Genomic DNA, 21,235 nt, shown 5'->3' on the forward strand with positions numbered 1-21,235 from the left:
CAGAGAGTCTGCACAGTTGGTCAGAAGGCCCACTGAGCTCATTTCCTGGCTTAAGTAGTGGGCGTGAACCAATCAGGCAGCCTATCCTCCGTGGATTTATCTAGTTCTTTTTTGAACCCTGTTGCAGTCTTGGCCTTCACACCATCCTCTGGCAAAGAGTTCCACAGGTTGACTGTGCATTGTGTGAAGAAATACTTCCTTTTATTTGTTTTAAACCTACAGCCTATTAATTTCATTTGGTGACCCCTAGTTCGTGTGTTATGAGAAGGAGTAAATAATACTTCCTTATTTACTTTCTCCACACCAGTCATGATTTTATAGACCTCTATCATATCCCTCCCTTAGCCATCTCTTTTCCAAGCTGAAAAGTCCCAGTCTTATTAATCTCTCCTCATACGGAAGCCATTCCATAACCGTAATAATTTTTTCTTGCCCTTTTCTGAACCTCTTCCAATTCGAATATATCTTTTTTGAGATGTGGCGAGCATATCTGCACACAGTATTCAAGATGTGGGCGTACCACGTGACTTATTTGACCAGTCAACATTAGATAAGAACTAATCAACACAGCTCAAGTAGTGATTACTCAGAGAACTCTTCATTCTCAAAAAATAAAAATTCTTCTAAATTTGTCAAGTGATTTCAAATCACTAATATTCTATGAACAGAAAAAGATGCTAAATTTGTTGCATAAATCATCTCCTATAAGTTATTACTTCAGATGTAGAGACCTCATTCCCTGTGGTTTAATATGGCAGTCAAGAGCAGCTGGGAAACTCAGGCTAACAGTGTCTACATTTGCACATCTGGGGCATCTTGGAAGGATATTCTGAACAGGGGGCCCTCTACTCTGGACCTCATTCACCACTTTTGATCCACAGTGCCCAAGTTTTTTTACTTAAAGGGCTTCTACAAATCTTATCTCTTTATCCAGGCATTTTCAAAGAGGGTTGTTTGTGCATATGGGCATGATTGACTGGGAAGTTATTTTGTTTCTTTTAATTAACAATGGTTTGGATGATGTTTAGTGATGGTGTTTTTATTGTTACCTAAAGGCTACTTTCTAGACACATTATATAACTGATACAAAGCCCACTGAAGTCAAAGGGAGTCTTAAATAGACATTGGATCAGGCGCTATATAATGGAAATAATAAATCTCTGAAGAAAGCCAAACCAAACCAAATTTGCAAAACCAAATTCTGGAAGTGAATGCAAGGACATCTATAATTCTGAATCTACATTCAGGATAGCTCTGGAGATGAAATAACATAAATTAAGCTAAAGATAAATACCTCACAGAAATTAAATGTTTAAATTATGTTAGCAATGTGTTCTTCCTTTTGTAATACTGCTGCATAGTCACATAATCATAGTGGAGATGAAAGTCTGTAATCGTAATGGCATCCTTGTATTTGATAGGAGAAATAGATGGGGAAAGATAGAAAACATTTCAGGCAGCAAATATGTCATCGATGTCACCATATGCGACTAGGGCCTAGTAGATTACATTCTTTGTACAATCATTACTCAGTGAGTGCCTCAATCAGACTACTCACATTTTAATTTCAATTTGATTTAATTGCAAGAATTGTAATTTGAAAAGGAATTATCGGTATGGAATCCAATAGTATTTTATCTTAATTGCAGCTTATTTTATTCCTCATATCATCTATTCTCCCTTTCCCAGGATGATGAATAATTGATTACATGATCTGCCACAATTATCTGATGAATAATCAATGGTATTCAATCAATTTGTTTAGTGATTGTACTTTGTAATTTACATTTAAGTAAAAAGATTAAGATCTCCTGCATGGTTAAATACTGAATTATGTTTAAATAATGTTAAGACTGTAAAACAAAGCAACAAAAACTAATCAAGGCAACGTTATGACTCATAGTTGTGACATTATGAAGATGGAAAAGGACAAATAGCATGTATTTGGAATAGAGTAATATTCTTAACTTCTAAACAGGCTAGCTTCTTAAAATTAATATTTGGAGATTAATTGTAAGCAAATGTAATTTAATAACAAAGGAAGAAAAGATTTGATGGAAGATTATAAATATTGTTTTGGTTAAATACCTATTTTTACAATTTTTTTTTTTGGTATCTGGAGTCCAATGCAATGTATAAGACGGGAAAAGGGTGACTTCTAGTTGAGACAAGTTTAACACAATTTCTACTGGTTTAGCCAGAGGTAGTCTAACTTCTTTCTGATAACTTAATAATGTTTCTCACAAGATCCTTATCTTCACTAGCTAACATCCTAGCTGCAATTCACTACTGGTGAAATTCCACAAGTGGAAATAGTTAGTGTAAAGAAGGCACAGGCCTTTTCATCACTGTATTGTCTAATAACATACCTGTAGATGATTTAAGTGAGAAGTGATGCTTTCTTATCTTTTAGACACAGGACATGACATGATACTGAACAGGGAGAAAATATCTTCTCTGACCTTCCTCCCCCACCCCATTTCAACTTCAAGTGAGACAAAGGGAGGCAGAGACAAGAGTTTATATCCCATCCATCATTAACTTGTTGAGATTCACCTATAACACTAGGTGCTGTCAGGTTACAGATCATGGTCTAAATGTTATTCTCATTTACACTGCTGTAAGTCTAAAGTAAATCGACATTAGCTGAGAGCAGATTGTGGCCCCATATAATTCTGAAAAATAAATTTCCTTGCTTGTGTTACTGATCTGAAATGGTTAAAACTGAAAGGATTTGAAATCTTAAACATTTCAGATGTTTTTTGCATTTCACTCATTTTCAAAATAGACTGGTAAGTTTCACTTTTTGCTTATGTTTAGTTTTATGTTATGGTTGTCTATCCCAGAGGCTGGGTTGCAAACACTGGGCCAGTTCATGCCTCCTCCATTTGCATATAAAAGGGATCCTCTGCACATGGATGTCCTTTCTTCTTTATGAAAATGTATCTTTCAACATGTGACAGCACACTGGAATGTGAGACATTCATGGTCACTTGAGGAGCAGGATGCCGTGTTGCTAGTCTACAAAACAGATAAGCAATGGTATTCTGATGATGCTTCTAGAACCAGGGGAAATTCTGGGAGTTTAGCCTCTACTCCCAGAATATCTGTAGGTTTGCACAAGACTCTGAGCAAAATTCACCAACAGTTGGAACTCTTACTGGAACTAGAGGATGTGTTCCCAAAGTTGCTCTTGAAGTCACTGCAGGTAACCCAACTGAGTAGAGTACCTAGGGCAAAACAGCAAGTCCAATAAATGTGATTGATACTTGTCTGTGAAGATAAACAATGCAATTTAGTCTTCATCTGAGCCAAGTTGTCCGTGTTGATGAGAACCAGAGGAAATGGATGGGCTAAGCCACCAAGAGAACTGATGGGTGAGCCTGTTGTTGGAAATGGACAAAAGAAATAAGTTTGTTTCATGAGAAATAGAATTTAAAGATTTGTGCCTAACTTGGCTCAGGCAACCCACACAAGGTGATTAAAGTTATTTTCTAAAATGGCTCAGAAGCACACAACACAAAAATAGAAATCCATGCCACTATTGTTAGAATCTCAAGTGCTCTACAAAGATTAACCAAGCCCCCCCCCCAACCCATGTGTCATAGGACAGTTTATTCTCTTTATACAAATGAGTCACAGACAGATTAAGTGACTTTCCCACAGCAGAAACAGTGGCAGAAACAGGAAAAGAAAACATAGCCTCCGTGCTCTGGCCATTACATAGTGCTTCCACTCCTAAATGAGAAACACACACACACACACAAAAAGAATTCAAAGCTAATGTCCCAGGGTGCAAGATGAGAACTGAATTTACAAAAACTAATTCTAGAACACTCACAAATCTGGGATACACACAAAAAAGGTACATTATTGGAGGTTTCTGGTAATTGGTTTTGGTCTTCATATAAACTTCCGGTCACTTCTTCTTGGAGATCATAATGTAAAACTATTGGATATTAATACATACTTAATGAATACATAAATCGACTTCCATAGTGGGCAGTAGGCAGGTTATTATATAAACCTTTACTCCAGTGGGACCATTCACAGGAGCACAGGTTTGCTCATAAGCAGCAAATACATTGTGACCATTTCAATCCTACAGCTTATAAGAACAAACACAACAAAAACAAAACAAAAAAACCCACACCCCTAGGCAGTCATTTAAATGCCCAGGCTTTCACAACCTATAGTTAGAGGGAAGCTGGAACATAAAGATGTATCTTGAAACTGCATCTGCCTCAGCTAACTGAAATCATTTTCCAATTACAAATATTTTTAAGTTTAATTTACTTTCCTACCACCATCTGAAACAGGAAGAGAAAGCATATCGAAAATAGCCCCAAGCAATCAGAATAATCCATCCAGTGATGTCAGTGACATTTAAGAAGGTTTGGAGTGTTCTGCATTTGCACACATCAAGGAACTCGGTTTTGTGTTTTCTGTACTTGCACATCCTTATTTTTGCAAATTTTTTTTGTAGTCATAGCGTACAGTGGCGGGGATGATGTTATAGAAGAAGAGGGAGTGGTGATGACTTCACAGCATGCTGCATACCTTCCTATGGAGACCCTGAGAGCTCTTGTGCATGGACTATGCAGTTGGGGATCCCGGCTCAGATTCTGTGGTGATGGGCACAGATGTAAGAGCTTAGATGGATAAACAGGATAGGGTTTTGGGGAAGCATCTCCAAGGAGCAGTCATTCTTTGCAGCATGCTCTGCTGATAGCCCAGCAGATTTCAGTGGTGCTCTATCCAGGGTTAACTCCCCAATGAGGCTTCTACCCTCTGTAGATAAAAATAATCAGTGGCAGCAGGGTAGGGAGCCAATGGCAACATGATACCATTACAAGGGCCATGGCATGTGAAAAAGTGGGTCCACAATACCAGAAGGAAAGGTTGGTTATTTTCAAGATCCATGAGGTCAGGTCCTAACCAGCCTGAGGATTGTTCCATCCGAATTGGTGTGGGCCCCCCAAGAACATGTGAATCTCTCAAGAGCAATATGGGTCCTGAACAATCTGTGGGTTGCCCTTTGCATCCATGACTCCCTACCCTTCCCCTGGTTCTCAGTATTTCCAACCACAAAAACACATGAATTTCTCTCCCTCTCCCTCTCATCTCTCAGAAGCAGCATAAACCCACAAGCTCCAGCACCACAGCACAGACTTCTTCCACTTTAGCTACTTAAACAACTGGTAGGTATGAAGCATGTTGGTATCCTCTGTGTAGATGTGCCATAAAGGGTGACACAACACACACTTATTTGTAAGGGTGCAGTGGGATCTTGGACATCAGGATTCCTGTTTTCTATGGTTGGCTCTGGTAGCCAAGTGTGGTGCAGTGGGTACAGACAACATAGCCAAAGGTTGCAAAGCCCCTGTTTGTGTCATCTGTGGTAACTGAACTCAGGCTCTTTGGATGTAAGCACAAAAGATGTTGCCATTTGAGCTAAAGAACTATTTTTCATAGCATGTTAGCAGTAACAGTCATAAACCCCAACATATGGTTTACCCAGTGGAAGGTGATCAAAAGTCATACTGGGTATGTCTACACAGCTGCTTTACCAGAGTACCTAATAGAAGGGGCATGCCAAATGATATGCTTGTGCAACCTACACTAACACAGTGAGTAAGTCTATGCAGCAAAAGCTGTGTGGGGACTAGCCTACTGAGCTAGTCTGAATTCAACTAGTGCAGGTAACAGTAGCAGTGAAGACAGCAGAGTGGGTTTCAGTGAGTAGGTTGTACTAGCCTGGCAAAGACCCATGTAGCTGGATTCTAGCTAACTTGGGTAGGCTAGCACAGCTTTTGCTGGGTAGACTTACTCACTGTGTTAGTGTAGGCTACACAAGCAAATAATTTGGCATGCTCCTTCTATAAGGTACTCTGGCAGCTGAGCACTGGCTCTGTTACGTTACAGATACGGGTTCTAGTCTTTTCTATGTCTGAACTGACCTTGTGCGAGGTCTCACTAATCATCTCTGCAAAGTGGGTGAATTACAGTAATCTTCCTTAAGATATGAGGCCTTGGTAAATAAGGATAATAAAACATATGAACAGCAGTTAGTGAAAGAGCAAGAACTAGAAATGATGGTGTCCTGGCTTGCAGCTCAATGTAATTTCTCATAAGCTTAAGGGGATAGTGGGTGGGGGGCAAAGGGAGTGTCTCTCTCTTTCTCTCTCCATTTAAAAAATCATATGTAGCCAGGAGCATGTCATGTTTTTTGCAAGAGCTCCTGCAGCAGGGGCCAGAAATCACATTCCTCATGATAAATTTATGGCAGTTGGCAACACTGTTAAGTGTAATTATATGTTTACTTCCAGTATATTTTTCACACACTAGATGCTCCTATGAAGATAACAGAGTTTCATACAGGGCATGGTCTCTGGTAACCAAAGGCGACAAATAAGGAATCTAGCTGCACAGAAGCCTGTTTGTAATTTATAGTTGTTTTCCTTCATAAATGTTTAAGATATATAATGATACCAGTATACATCTAATGCTAGGGACTCCCTTATCTGCAGCTACGTCTTATACCTCATTCTAAAAGGCAGGCGGTATCACATGAAAAAATTATCAAGCCTTAGGCTGCATCAGAGGTGCAACAATATGAAAGACATCAGAAGGACCAGTACTGAGAATGCTGGAGATTAGCAGCCATGCTGAGAGATACATCAAGGGATAGGTTGATACTGCAAAACAAAAAAAACACAACCTAAGCCAGCCAGTCAGAGTTAACAGACCCAATCTCCAGCCCAAGAGGGAACATCTACACTGTTATTTTCAACCTGGCAACATGAACCCCACTAGCCCGAGTCATTTGACCTCGGCTCTAACACTCACTGCTGTGGGGTTTGGGGGGAAAGGGGCTGGGGGTTTTGTTTTCTTTTTGCAGTGTAGATGTACTCTAAGACAGTGTTTCACAGCGACCAGTATGTGGACCTGCGCCGGTCCACGAGATCTCTCTGAAACAGTTTAAGAAGGCAGCAAGCCAGTCCCTGGTATGAAAAAGATTGAGAAAAACTGCTCTAAGAGAGTACTAAAAAGTTGGGGGGATATATCCCACCCCCTTCAACGGTGTTTGCACTCCTGCACTGCATTTTTTCCCCTTACCAATGGTTGCAGGGATGTAATAATGGGTGCCCCCGTTTCTCCCCCCCCCCCCCCCCACACACACACACATGTATCTGAGTGCAGGGAGAGGCTTCTCTGGATCTCATGGAGACAATCTACCTCAATCTCTTTAACAGGACTAGAGTACATTTCCTGATGTGGCTAAAACATGGTTTGTTTCTGTCCATACATGGAAAACCAAACCCCGTAATAACACTGTAAAAGTAACATGATAGATTTTGCATTACAGGTAGGGCCTCAGAATGGGTAAACCCATTTGCAAGCTACCCAGTCTACTAGCAGGGTTAAACAGAAGCTAAAGGTTTATAGCTTAATGAGAGGCATTTGTAACTGAGTGTAATATAAACAGATATACGACTTAAAAGGGTGCATTAGTCATAAAATCTTTAAGAGGAAGATAGGCCAACAGTTCATCCCAGATTCAGATCTGTTAATATATAACTGTAAATACCATATATAAGGGTTGCCATTTAAAAGCAAACAACCTTATTTCCTATATAATCAGAGCTCAAAGTGGGAAGAAATAGGTGAAGGAAGCCATGTAATGCTGCAGTACAGGTCTGAATGTGCCTAGATATTACAGAGATAAGCATTACAGAAATGCTTGAATAGATGGCATGAAAGAACATAATGCAAGGCATGTATAGTAAAATGGGAACAAACAGTACTGATCAGTCCTGGTCAAACTGTTCCTTCCTTCTTTTACAAAGTATTTCCATTAAACTTCTATTTAATTTCTTCATCCTTCACATTGTTTCGGGGGTTTTGTTTGTTTGTTTGTTTCCCCATTTTGGGAGAAGTGCTGATGTTCATTCTGCTGAAACAAGTGCTGGTGACTAGCTCCTGTGAGTTTCTAGGGGTAGGTGTGTGGGGGCAGAGACAGACCTCTTCATTTTCTTTTTGGATACACATGTAATTTGCAGGTGTTTATATTCAGAATTAGAGAAACCTTAAAACGATCTGTTCATTTGAGCAATATGATGTTGATCCTATCTCCAAACAGCAGAGCAAAATATGGATATTTACACTTCCTATTAAACTTTATAATTTCTTTTACAAGGTCTAACGCCATTGATAATAAATATCTAGTCTAGGATAGCTTTCCCCTGAGATTTTACCTTTTTGTTTTTTCAGATATGATAAACTTATTTTGACCAGATTGACTTCCAGATGATTATACACACTCCCTAACACTGGAAAAGCAAATGTAGCTGAAATCACGAAAGACATTTTGTCATTTTTTAACTTCAAATTGTTCTCCTTTTTTGGAAAGTCAATAAAGAGACACAGCCAAACATGTAAGAGTCAAAATGTAAGTTTTATATTAAAATAAAACCATTTGTTCATCCCATTTGTATTTATAAAATCAAATATCAATAGAAATTCATTCAGATTGTTGTTTTTTAATTTAGTAAATTTCAGTTTGGATTTAACTATTTCCCTGTAGTGAGTGTAGGATAACTTTAAACTGAAAGTGAATATAAACAAATGTAAAACTGAGGCTGCTATTTTTATTGCCCAAACTGTGTGAAGTGAAAGAAAATACATAAACAAAACAGCATGAAAGCTGAAAATTAAATAAGAATTTAAAATATCTGAAGTGTTGTTAGTAACATAAGTACATTTATTTTTAAAATTTATGCTTATTTACTTATCTGCCCATTTAAAATCTACTGCAATTTTTTTTAAAAAGCTGATATTGAGTTATGTATAGATGTCATACATTCTGTATTTCGATTTTGTCTGTAATTTCCAGCATGAAATAGAGATAGCTTTGAAGTTGATGGCAGTTAACATGGAATTTTAAAGCATTCCAAACATCCTCTTCACACAGAAAAGGGAATGAAAAATGACTGTACCACACACTCTCCTGCCACTGCCTACTACTATAAGTAATGTTCTAAGTGATAGATAGTGATGTATTTGTGGCCGAATACGAACGAACACACATACACACCCCAAGCAAATTGTATCACGCTCGCACATCTCTGCATAGATCAGTGGAAAAAGTTTTAATTAACTTTTTCTCTCGCTAAGTGGATGCTGGAGGCACAGAGAAGAGTAATTGGCTGCAGAACCCTGTTTGATCAAGGGAAATTGGGAATGTGAGTCTTTCCTTCCTTTTCCTGGCTTTAAATCCATCAGCATCATTTGTTTAAAAAAAAAACCCAACAACAACAAAACCAGGGAGGGAAGTGGGGAAGATTTGCACTTCAGATCTTTCGCTGTGCCTCAGTGAACTTCAAATGCCAGCTAACATTCCTCTTGCTCAACTTACTCATCAATTTATTTAATCTGATTACACCCAAAAAACCATGCCCCTTGATAGCACACTAAAATCACACACACGGATCACGAAAAGCACATTCTGCTCCTCCCCGCCCCCCTCACTGCAAACCTGCCCTGCCTGGGACCTGCGTGGACTTCCGAAGCCTTGTCAGTACCAGGGAATTTCTGTCCTTCCCGGTCGGCAAATCCAGCCCTCCGGGTTTTCGGAGCCGCCGGCACCCCCAGCCCTGCGGCGATTGGAGAATGCGGCCGGCTGCAGCCAATGGGCTCTGTGGAATGCTCATGTCACCGTACCGGGCTGGCAGCGCCGGAGCCCCGCCAGGGAATAAGGAGAGAACCAGCAGCGCAGCTTGGTCACTTCCATGCTGAGGCTCCTTGAGCTGACGGCTGCCTGGCAAGCTCCCGCTCCCCGCAAACCCTGCCCTGCTCTCTGCGGGAAATGCGTCCCTCCAGCCTGCACTGACTTCCCTGGGGTGCCCAGGCAGAAAGGAGCAGCCACCCAGGCTCCCTCCAGGGGATACTTGTCTCCCTTGCTCTCAATGTGACTGATCCTTTCCCCCCGCCCAGGAATACCTTGCGGTGTTTCCCAAGTCCATCTCCTGGAGGGTAAGTGGCAGCTCTGCGTTGCTCTCTCCCGCAGGGGAGAGAAGTGTGGTTTTGTCTGTATGGAGCGGGACTGTTTGCATTAGATTCCCACTTTGCAGTCTTGGGGGTGAGGGGAATGCTGTGTGGAATGTCAGTCCCCCAGGGTCTTGTCACCTACAAATGTCTCGAGAGACGTAATTAGTTTAACAGGACCAGAAAGGTCGGAGCAGAAGCGAGCCGACTAGCTTAGGCGGAAAGCAACTGGTGGCTGCCCCAGCCTAATATCTTTAGAAGCCTGCCTCCTCAGTTTGTTTCATTAAAATATTGTCTTCAAAGTGGTGAGTTTTTAGCTTTCCGTGGTTTTTTTATTTTCTATAAACAATAATGAAGTAAAACCCCAAATCTGTTACTTATTAACATACCTGGGACTCAGGATGCAGCGCAAAGTTGTTAAATTTTGCCTGCAGACACAGAAAAACCCAACAGATCTTGGTTATTGGATTGCCTAACCTGGCACTGTTGTGTATGGGAGGAGGCTCTGGAAGATTGTCCACAAACTTGTTTGAAGAGTTGTGATGATCATTGTTTTGAATGAAGGGGAAAATAATTTGGGGCTGACACCGTACTGAGTTATAATTTGCCCAAGTGGAATCTGAACTAGCACTCCAAATACATGTATTATTGGCTCGAATGTATGTGTGTACCCTGCATGCAGAACAATAAACAAACAACAAACAAAATAACAAGCTGTGAGGGGACAAAAGGGAACAGAAGGTTAGGATTTTATCTGAGGTTATTTATATCAAAGTGTCTCTGTGATTTATGTTTTACTTATTCACTTAGTTCTACACACAGAGACGTGGTTGTGCTTACATTTTATCTTCACACGTATATGTTTTGGTATACAAAGACAGTATAGAAATGTGTATTCCCACGGCTGTAGTGTGTGTGTGTGTGTATGTGTATATATATGTGTGTGTGTGTGTAATTTTAAGTGTTAGTGTATTTTGTACAATTGTAGCATGGAGAGCTTCGTTTCTTTTTATAGCACACAAGCCTCTAGATGGATGTGAGTTTCAGAGTGTTTGCCTGACTCAGGCTCCAGATGTGTGAGCTCAGCTGTTGCCTGTCACTTGGGTGACAACTGGTCTTTTTCCACTAAGCCTTTGCTTTCTCCATTATCCTCAACTAAGTGTCAATATTTCAGTTCCCTTCTATTATCATGAGTGTATTCCAGTCCCATGGGAGGGGGAAACCTTGTTTGGCTATCCTCAGCATGCAAAATGTCTGTTTTCAGACTCTCTTCCATAGGAAAAAAACAATCTTGTGACAGCTAGAGAGAGACATCTAAAATGCAGCCCTAACTTAAGCTAAATATTCTGCCTCAAGAGAGCTCTGAAGGGGTGATGAATATTTGTCAAGCCTTTTTTCTCAAACAATATTTACTCCCACCAGGGGATTTTAAACATAAACAGCAACCATTTATCTTGCTGTCTGGTTGAGTTCATTTCAGTGTGGTTTCAGCTTAAGGTGGCTGGGTCTGATCTTGGACAGGAATCTGTCATTGTACCCCAGCTGGGGACTGAAGAAAGCAAAATAAAGCACTCTGCTAGTACCTGTGTCTCTAAATGCCATCAACTGGAGACTCAGGAAACTCAGTGGGGGATATTTTACAAGCTCTCCAAGAATGTTTATACAGAGGATTTAAAGGTTAACAATGCATATTCCCTACATGTTAAAACTAAAAGGTGTCAAAAATAAGTGGCTAACATTACTCCGAGTTCAATTTTCCATGCTTTGTCATGTAGCTGAAAACCATGACTTTTAATTAACAACTTTTCTTGCCTATTGAAAATTCAGAATGTCTGTCAGTTCTAACAGCAAAAGCCAAGATGAGCTAAAAGAGTTTATCGTGTTTTGTAATCAGAGATCTATGGAACCATTGTGGTATAATAAAGGGTGCTGTACTGAGTCAGCCTGGTCACCCGCATAAAAATTGTAACATCAGCTGTGGGGGGGTGCGGGAAGGGAGAGAGAAAGCCCTTACAGGGTTAATAGCTGAACTATTAAGATTGGAGTCAGATGTGGGTAAAAGCAGCAAGGGAGTCTGTTTTTTTCCTAATATCCTGTAGTCTGATAACTCTGAAAAAGGTAATTGTTTTAAAAAAATCTGTTTTGATTTAGAATTTTTTTTTAAAGCAAGATGAAGTCTGCACAAACTAGAGAAGATTCTAATGTTTCGAAAGGCTAGGAAATGGCTAGAAAATTCCAATTGACTTAAAAGTAAAACACTGAACTGTGCATGTATTTTTCATGCACAAATACAGAATTTTATTGATTCCCCTCTTCTAAATAATCCATTCTCCATCTTAGTGGCATAAAGGATATCGTTCAATGTTTGTGAAAGAACAGTCTGTATACTGGAAAGGTTATCTTTTCTAGTAGACTAGTTAATTATAACTTTTATTAAAAGTGATTTAGAGTATTTGCCTTCTAGATAACAAAGTTTTGCAAAAAAGAAAATGTAAATGGTTTGAAGAGTATAGGTGGTGGTTGCTGTTATACTCTAAAAGTTTCATAATTTATATGTAAAAAAGATGCCTGAGGAATGATTTGGCACACTAATGACCTAACTTCCCATAATCTCAAGAGTTTGGTCTGTCTTCCCCTATGTTTTTAGAAAGAGATTAGATGAGTTTGGCATTGTTCATTTAATTGGCATATGAAAATCAGATGGGTTTTACTCTTTAACTATTTTTCACTGAAACACTGCATAGGATAAACTTGTATGGAGTTAGTTCCTATTGTATCTTTGCTGAGTGATTGGCTTGACCCTTTCCTAATGCCTTGGATGAAGATACAAAGATTTAAAGTATTTTCCCAGTAGCATGGAATTTACATAATATGGTGATTGTGGATGCTGTACAACCCCCCCTAATACAGAACAGATAATTAGACCAACTTCAAGTAAACACAAGAATTCACTAGACACAGTATCCAGGCAACCAGAGCCATGATATATGTACAATGACTGAGTTAATTTTTTGCAACTCTTTAAAATGTATGAAAAATTATTTTTGACCCCACTTAGTGTTGTCTTTACCCAGGGGCGGCTCTACGTTTTTGGCCGCCCCAAGCAGTCATGCGCGGGAGGCGCCCCGGAGCCGCGGGAGCAGCGGACCTCCCGCGGGCATGACTGCAGAGGAACCGCTGGTCCCGCGTGGCTCGGCTGGACCTCCCGCGGCTGCGGACGGTTCGCGGGTCCGGCGGCTCCGCTTGAGCTGCCGCAGTCACGCCTGCGGGAGGTCCAGCCGAGCAGCGGGACGGCGCCCGTCGCAGTCATGCCTGCGGCAGGTCCAGTCGTCCGGGACTCGGTGGACCTCCCGCAGGCATGACTGCGGCAGGTCCGCCGGCCCAGCCTCCCGGTGGCAGGGGACGCCCCTAGATTTTGCCGCCCTAGGCACCAGCTTGTTTTGCTGGTGCCTAGAGCCGCCCCTGTCTTTACCTGTAGGCCACAGAAGGTAAAAGTCCAAGACATCAATGCCTCTGCCTAGAGGCTCATGAAAGAACATTCTCCAAAGCCATTTCTCCTTTATATTTCAATAATAAAGTGATCACTTCATAAATATTTCAGAGAATCATTCTGTGGTCAAGTGTTGCCTAAGGTGAAGGAGAATAGCAACACAGTATCTTTCCTTTGTTTGAGTAGGCTACATAATGACCACGTCTTTCTTATATCTTGAATTTGATATCTGTGAATTCATAGAATGGTAGTTCAGCAGTATTTGGTTTGGTTAGCCAACATTAACTATTTTCTGTTTACAACCATTCTAAACTGAGGTAAACTTGAGCCTAATTATAGTTCATTAGTGTATTCTAGTTAGAAACCATTGATTGTTAGGCCCAGCTACTGGAAACACACAGATGAGTAGTTCTTACTTGCATGCATAAGGCCATGTCTACACATACAGCGCTGCAGCTGTGCTGCTGCACCAATACAGCTGTGCCGCTGTAGCACATCTGGTGAAGACGCTCTATGCTGAGGGAAGAGAGCTCTCCGTCAGCATAATAAAACCACCTCTGTGAGCGGGAGAAGCTATGGGCTTGTCTACACTGACAATTTCCTCGACACACCCCTGAGCGCAGCAAGTTTCAGCACTTTAGAGGGCCAGTGTAGACAGTGCACCGGTGCTGGGAGCCACGCCCCTCGTGGAGGTGGGTTTTTTTAGAGAGCTGGAAGCGACCACACAAGCCATGTTAAAGCGCTGCCATGGCAGTGCTTTAGCATTGCCAGCGTAGACTAGCCCTATGTCAGTGGAAGAAGCTCTCCTGCCGACATAGTGCTGGGCATGCTGGTGCTTATGTTGGTGTAACTTATGTCACTCGGGGGGTGGTTTTTTCACACCCTTGAGTGATGCAAGTTATGCCAACATAGGCTGTAGTATAGACATAGTCCAAGTGTTTGTAGGACTGAGGACTTACAGTGGAAAGGACCAGCTTTGAAGGAGAGAGCAGTAACTCTGAGTCAACCTTCTCCCTTCCCCCACCTTCTGACTGAGCAAGGGTGGGAAGAAACATGTTTTACAAGTTATAGCACACTGATGTCATGACATTTCTGGCAGAGATACCAAGATAGACTAATCAGATCACTTTACTATTTGCCAAAATGACACAGTTTTTCCAAAGACAATTCTTTTGTTGCTGGTCCATAGTCAAAAGATATTTCCAGTTATTGAAAAAAAATTCTCCAGGGGACTGTAATAATTCGTTCTGTGTCTTTGTATTGTTTGCTTGTTTAGACTTCACTCTAAACACATTAAACTCACTTTTCCTTGGCCTCTAGAAAAATGGAATGATTGCTCAGCATGAATTGATTAGCCTTTTCAAGGGTTATTTTTCTACAAGAAAATTTTAAAATACACAAACTGAATTAAAAATCTCAAGAGACAGAGGTATGAGCCAACACAGACATTTTTAAATACTTATGTAAACTAGCAAGCAACTGTCATTTACCTCTTTTTGGAACTCTGCCTACAAGGGTCCATTTGATTTTTAAATGTTACCACAATGCTGGTTCAAAATGTTCCTGAAAAACAACTGACCAATCAAGCTGAGAGTGTCTTTCTTACCAGTGAACCAGTGGTAGACACTGTTAAAGACAAGTCTTTCATTTCCAGTGGATTACACATCAACAAAAGGTGGAGCTGTGTTATTTCAGTTGTTCTGGTACTGAAGTCATGTAGTCCTGTCTAAGATTTGTGTCTGAATTGTTGATTTATAGCACCGTGTAGCTCTTGCTGCTTTGTATGCTTCTCTCCTTCATTTTTCCATCTCTCTTCCTCTTGCTCTCTAAGTCTGAAAATTTGGCAATAAGCTGATAAAAGTATTGCAGACATAGACCTACAAACACTCTCCATGCATAATAGTTTTATTCAGCTGTCCTTTTATCTGAAGCACAAATCCCACAGCTTGCAGTTATGGTCTTTGACTTTAGTAACAATTCTGTATGAAATGTTTCCAATTACACACACTATTGGAGGCATGAAGCAACTTCATGCCAAAAAGCATTTCCAAGTGCCTTCCAAGAATCGGATTATGATTTATTTTAATTTAAATAAAGGGTTTTTTTTGTTTCTTGTGATGTTTTTATAACCACCTTTTTCAATGTTGTTTTTATAATCTTGCATCAAGTAGCCACAATATAACATGATATCAGGGCTTGGATTCTGCGACTATCACCTTCCGAATCTAAGCGCACTTCTAACCTTTGCACCACTGTAAGGAAAAGTCAAAGGTGTCCATATACAATATAATTAATAGGCCATATTGAACCAATGGCTCCTTAAACATTAACGGTATGTTACAGTTACAGTTTTTAAAAAGAAAAAATATCAGCCTAAAGATATATGTTCAAGTCCCTCTACAAACATTAACTTTTTTAAAGTAATCCATATTGCAAAATCTTCATCTCCCAAGATGTTGTGTTCTAAGTACAGCTAGTTACTAACTGTAGGTGTTTAAAATACAGTAACACGGGATTCTGAGCACGTGGTTTAAAGCTTTGTCAAATGGTCTGGAATTCTTACACCTGTCCTCGCATTAGGACACTTTTTTGTTCTAAAGACAGCCACTATTCTTGTTAGTAAATGTGTTTTGTAACTTTTTTATTTTAATCAGAAACTTAAAAAAATCTGCTAACATAAGTAAGTGAATCTTTAAAATGACCCATGTCACAGAAGTTATTTTTTAGTCTTTTCCATGGGACAGTGTGAAATACTTGATCTGTTTGTGAAGCAGTCTTGTAGAGATGTTTTAAAACAGGAGCACAAACTTCCTTTGACACTAACACTATAATTCTGCAGCATTATCCATTACACCCTGATATTATCTTTACATTAATTAAGTCCTTTTGTGAAAGAGATAGCAGAGCTCAGTGAGAGATTAGCCTAGCCACACAGTCACTCTCTCTCTACCAGCTGAGCACACTGGCTAGTCAGACAGCTGCTCCCATCCATAGCCCAGTGCGGCGGTGACACAAATACACAGTAACTCTGGTACAAATTGAAAGCTTTTAAAAAACCTTCATGTGTGGGTCAGTTCATCTAACCACAATAAAAACTGATTTTTTTTTCATTTACATACTAAAAATGAGTAGGCTACGTTGAAAGCAAACCTCTACATAAGTTTTTGGGGAAGATTTTTTTTTCCTGCACTCAAACCCAGCATTTTAATTCCCACAGAAATGCAGTAATTTTGCATCTCAAAAGTGTGTGCATGCTATATAATTACTTGTGATTAACCTATGTTCAGGAAAGTTAGCTCTTCAGAGGACCAATTTTTTTTTGTTTTGTTTTTGTTTTGTTTTAGTAAAAGTATAACTTTCAGAAATTGGGATGATATTTTTCAAAATTGTGATTAAAAATACTGCATATAGTATATGCTTAGAAAGAAAATGACTTTTCGTGAGAATGACTAATACATATGTCCAGTCCTGGAGAGAGTGTGTATGTGTGTGTGTCTGCGTGCGTGCACATACGAATTGCTAACCAGGGTATAGTTCAGTCTGGAATCTTGTTAGTGAATCTCAGATGTTTCTTGAAGCAGGATACATGTGTTTTGTAAGAATTTTGAACTACTTTCTGACACTTTGTTCATCATAATGATCATATGGATAATTTCACTGTGAGAGCCCCCTGACTTGTTTGCAAAGCTTAGAGAAAGAATCTAAATGATAAATACTGAGTTCCCATTTATCCTAGGACTGAAGTGATTTAGCTCTCTGTGTATGTGGATGGAGGAAATAAAATATACAGAAGATATGTTTATATTTAACAGAATTTGCCATATAAGTTTCTTTATGCTCCTTCTATAAGCCTAAACAGCTTGGCAGGCTAATAGCCAACAAAATGTCCTCAAGTGCTGCCAAATACGTTGAAAGTAAACCAGACTTTCCTCTATATTGAGGTACTGGAAACTTACTTTACCTTCAGCTTTTAAAGATATTAATCAGTAAATTGCCTTGCTCTTCCTACCCTTACAAACCCAGTGCAGATTTGGGTCAGAGTAGGCATCTATTTTGAAATACTAGTTGAAGAAAATATGGTGGTTTGCCTGGATGGATGTTGAACAGCAAGCAGTGATCAGGTGACACAGATAGATTAGATTATACATATGAAAGAAGGTTGGTAAACTCAACGTGTACTAAATGTGCAGACAGTGTGAACTGTGATTGAGTATTTAGCTTATCTAAGCAATGTGGTTAGTAAGACGGCACCTCTCATTGGCTCATGTACTTCCTACAGCACACCCACTGATGGCGCTCAAGACCTCAAGGGAGGTGTCCTGCGCCTTGTGGGATCAGGCCCTGGAAGTGCAAAGGCAGCATGTATGTATGCATGCCATCAGTGGGATTTGGGGATACAGGATTCCAGTGACATCTGTAATGCTTCTTTCTCATTAATCTAAGGAAGAATTCCATATAGTTATGAAATGATAGTGAGGAGGACTGGGAGAATGTACAGTGCTAGAAAAGATAATGCAACCTCTTTCGTTTAGCTCTTGGTACACCTTATCTTGTTCCTGACTAACAATCTTATTATATAAACCCCAATTCTGAATCTCTAAAGCCGAAACTAGGAGCCATATGTGCTACTTAACTTGTACACTGCTTTAGTAACTACATTCACTTCAGTGAAGTTTCACTGGTATATAAATGGAGTAACTCAGCTATGAAACAGGTCTAAGTAGCTCTAACCTATGTAGTAGTTTTGTGATCATAATTCGTTTAGAGTAGACTCTGCCATACTTGAGCTCACTTACCCTTGAGCTCCGCAGGTGAAAGGCTGACAATTATGTTGTTAGTGCCCTAAAATAGAAATCTTGAAAGATTTCGGATTATCTCATCCTGTCTAATCAGGGGATGAGCCTTATGGGACATAGCTTTCCCTTAAAAGAGCTCTCACACCCAGCATTGACAGCTCTGCATGACTATCAGGGTCTTGTGATAATTGCAAAAATAATACATTTTAAAAAATGGCTTTAGCTCTAAAATAATGAGGTTTTTAATCTCATGAATCTTTGGGGCCTGATGCATAATTTTGAACACTTGGGCTTGGCAGTACTGATTATCCAAAGCTTTCAGACTTTGTCTGACTGGAGCCTCTTCTGCCTTCACTTGTGTACTCTGCCTGTTTTGCAGTTCACAAATTCGTATCTTTTAACTCTCCCCCTGAATTGTAGGAATCATGTTTGCAGTTTCCTTTTAAATACATAGGGCTTGATTTGCCTCTCCCAGAGACATAAATCGGAGTAACTCCACTGAAATCAGTGATGGTAGAGCCATGTAAAACTAGGTGAGAGAGAGTCTGGCATCCAGTTACTATTTTTAACTATTTATGGTTAATCTAAAACTGCGTAATGCCGTACTATGACTTTATTATGCAAATATTAGTTTCCGTACTTCTGTTATGCATATTGCATTATATATAAAAGGTTAATAGCAGTTATCATAATGACTTAGTTTGGTCCTAATCTGCCAGTTGTATGTACTACTCCAGTTTCAGAAATTAATAGCTAGTACTGCAATATAGACACGCTAAAGTAGTTACTGTACTAGGATCTCGTCCTGCAAAGAGAATCAATGTGTAGAAGTCCCAAAGGAGGGTAACTCTTGAGTCTATTCTGAAGTAACTATGTGTGCAGTCATGACTCTGTGTATTGTGCCCCTTTCTATCACTTTATTAGCTCTCATCTCCAACAAGTCTGTCTTGAAACTGCCATGAGTCAGAAGTGATGGAGAACTGCTTCTGCCCAAATAAAAGTGCCATAGAGTTTGCTGTCTCCCTACATTCACACTCTTATTTAACAAGTTTTCCAATTATAGAAAAATCAACGTGTTCATCTTCAGACTCTCTCTGAGCAATTAAATGTAGAAGTGACTGCTGAACAGCTACAAAAATCTCACTATTGCCATAAGTTTTGCTTGATGCTGGTATTAGTGTACTTTTTGGCAGGAGATTATGACCTCAATAGAGCATCAGTACTCAAATCACTGACTGGGATTATACAACAGTACTATAAAAAACTGTTCATGCTAAGCTATGACTTGTGCATGTGTGTGTTTAAATACACTCGCCTCATTCATTAGTAACTATAGCTGATTCAAACTTCACCACTAGTTAGTTTTTCAAACCTAACATAGTATACCTCACCTAACTGAAACTTTGCTTTGATTGCCAGTTTTGCAGTTCAAAAATGATAAAAATAGTCAGCTTGTGATGTTTGAGCTTGGAGAAGATCTATTGGTTAATTTGAAAAGATTTTTCTCTAAAGCGGCAAATTACAAGTGGACTCTATGGCATGAGAGACGACACACAGTATTGCATCAAATTTTATTAGCATAAAACTAATATTTGACATACAAAACCTAGAAAATCCATCGGATGTTATTCAGGATCTTCTCGTTCACTCCTTAAGTTTTGACATAGTTTAGGCTGTAGATTGATGTTAGGTGTAACTGAATGTTGCACTGTGTATTTCCCAAGCAAAAATCTTCTTAGGGCTGAGTATCTGTTAATAGAATATTTTTTAAAAACTTACCAAAACACTAGAAATGCAGGAAACTCAGACTGAAGCTTCCAACACTATGCCCACCTAGGTGCCATAGAACTGAAGTCTGCCTTTGTAGTTTTATGATTTCCAATTTTATGATCTCTAGTTGTATGAATATAACTTTCTAATGTATATCTGGTACAGGGTTAGTAGTGCAAGGGAAAATCTTTGTGTCTAGGCATTTTGTCCTCGTAGTAGAAAAGTCCATCATTTGTTGACAGTGCATCACTATTTGCTGATATTTAGCTGCCTGGTATTGCAGCAACACGATGATGGAACCTAGACTGAGTTGTATACATTGTGGTACATGCAGTAGAACTTGCAGATGGCTCCTTTGGAGTATAGTGGTGACAGGGAAAAGGGATGTGCCAGGTGCACGCAAGAGTTTGGGTGGGGTGTGGTGGTTTTGTTGTTGTTTTGTAACAGAAAACTTGCCTTGATTTGGGGATTGAGGTGTTTCTCCCTCCTATTTGCTATCATTATGATTCAGGTGTTTCACAGGAGACCTACCTGAAGACAAGTCCCTGCCCCAAATAGCTCACAGTCCAAATTGTGGACGTGACAGCCAAGTGAGAATAACACCTTCACCAGGAAGGAGAGAAACACAGGTTACAGAAATGATTAAGTAGTTACTCACCTTAAATATTAACCTTGATGGCTCAGAGGTGAGGTTTTACTTTTTTGTAATGAAATCCATGCTGTGCAAGTCATATTTTAGGAGTGATTTCTTAAGGTGAATATGAAGGCACCAACAGGGTGTTTTTTTGGAAATGACTCTCATGCATAAGGCATAGAATGGCAAGACACTTACATGTTTGTGTCCGAGAGAGAGAAAAGGAGTATTGAGGTGGTGGTTGTTGTTGGAAGCAGAGAATGTAAAAGGAGACTAGACCAGACATAGACTGGGATCTATGTTGTATGCTAGGCCTTGAAGGCAAGGACAATGTGGAGCCAGTAAAGTGACTCAGAATGGGATAACATGGCTGAAGCAGCATGGGGCAGAGGTCGCTTGCTGGAGGATTATCTGCTACTTGAAGTATTTAAATCAGGATTTGGGGACTTCAACAGCTGAGTCAAGGGAAAGAATTATTTTAGGAGTGTGTGGGTCAGC

General features: G+C 39.8%; 1 protein-coding gene across 1 annotated transcript in view; it reads left to right on the top strand.

Moving 5' to 3' along the window:
- Nucleotides 1-9,767: 9,767 nt before the first annotated feature.
- PRICKLE1 (prickle planar cell polarity protein 1) overlaps nucleotides 9,768-21,235 on the top strand; it is a 121,416-nt gene continuing 109,948 nt past the window's right edge. The window contains exon 1 of the mRNA XM_039505484.1: nucleotides 9,768-10,035. The gene's annotated coding sequence lies outside the window, so the exon portion shown is untranslated. The remainder of the gene's footprint in view (nucleotides 10,036-21,235) is intronic.

This window comes from Mauremys reevesii, linkage group 1 (genome assembly GCF_016161935.1).
Source record: "Mauremys reevesii isolate NIE-2019 linkage group 1, ASM1616193v1, whole genome shotgun sequence".
NCBI lineage: Eukaryota > Metazoa > Chordata > Testudines > Geoemydidae > Mauremys > Mauremys reevesii.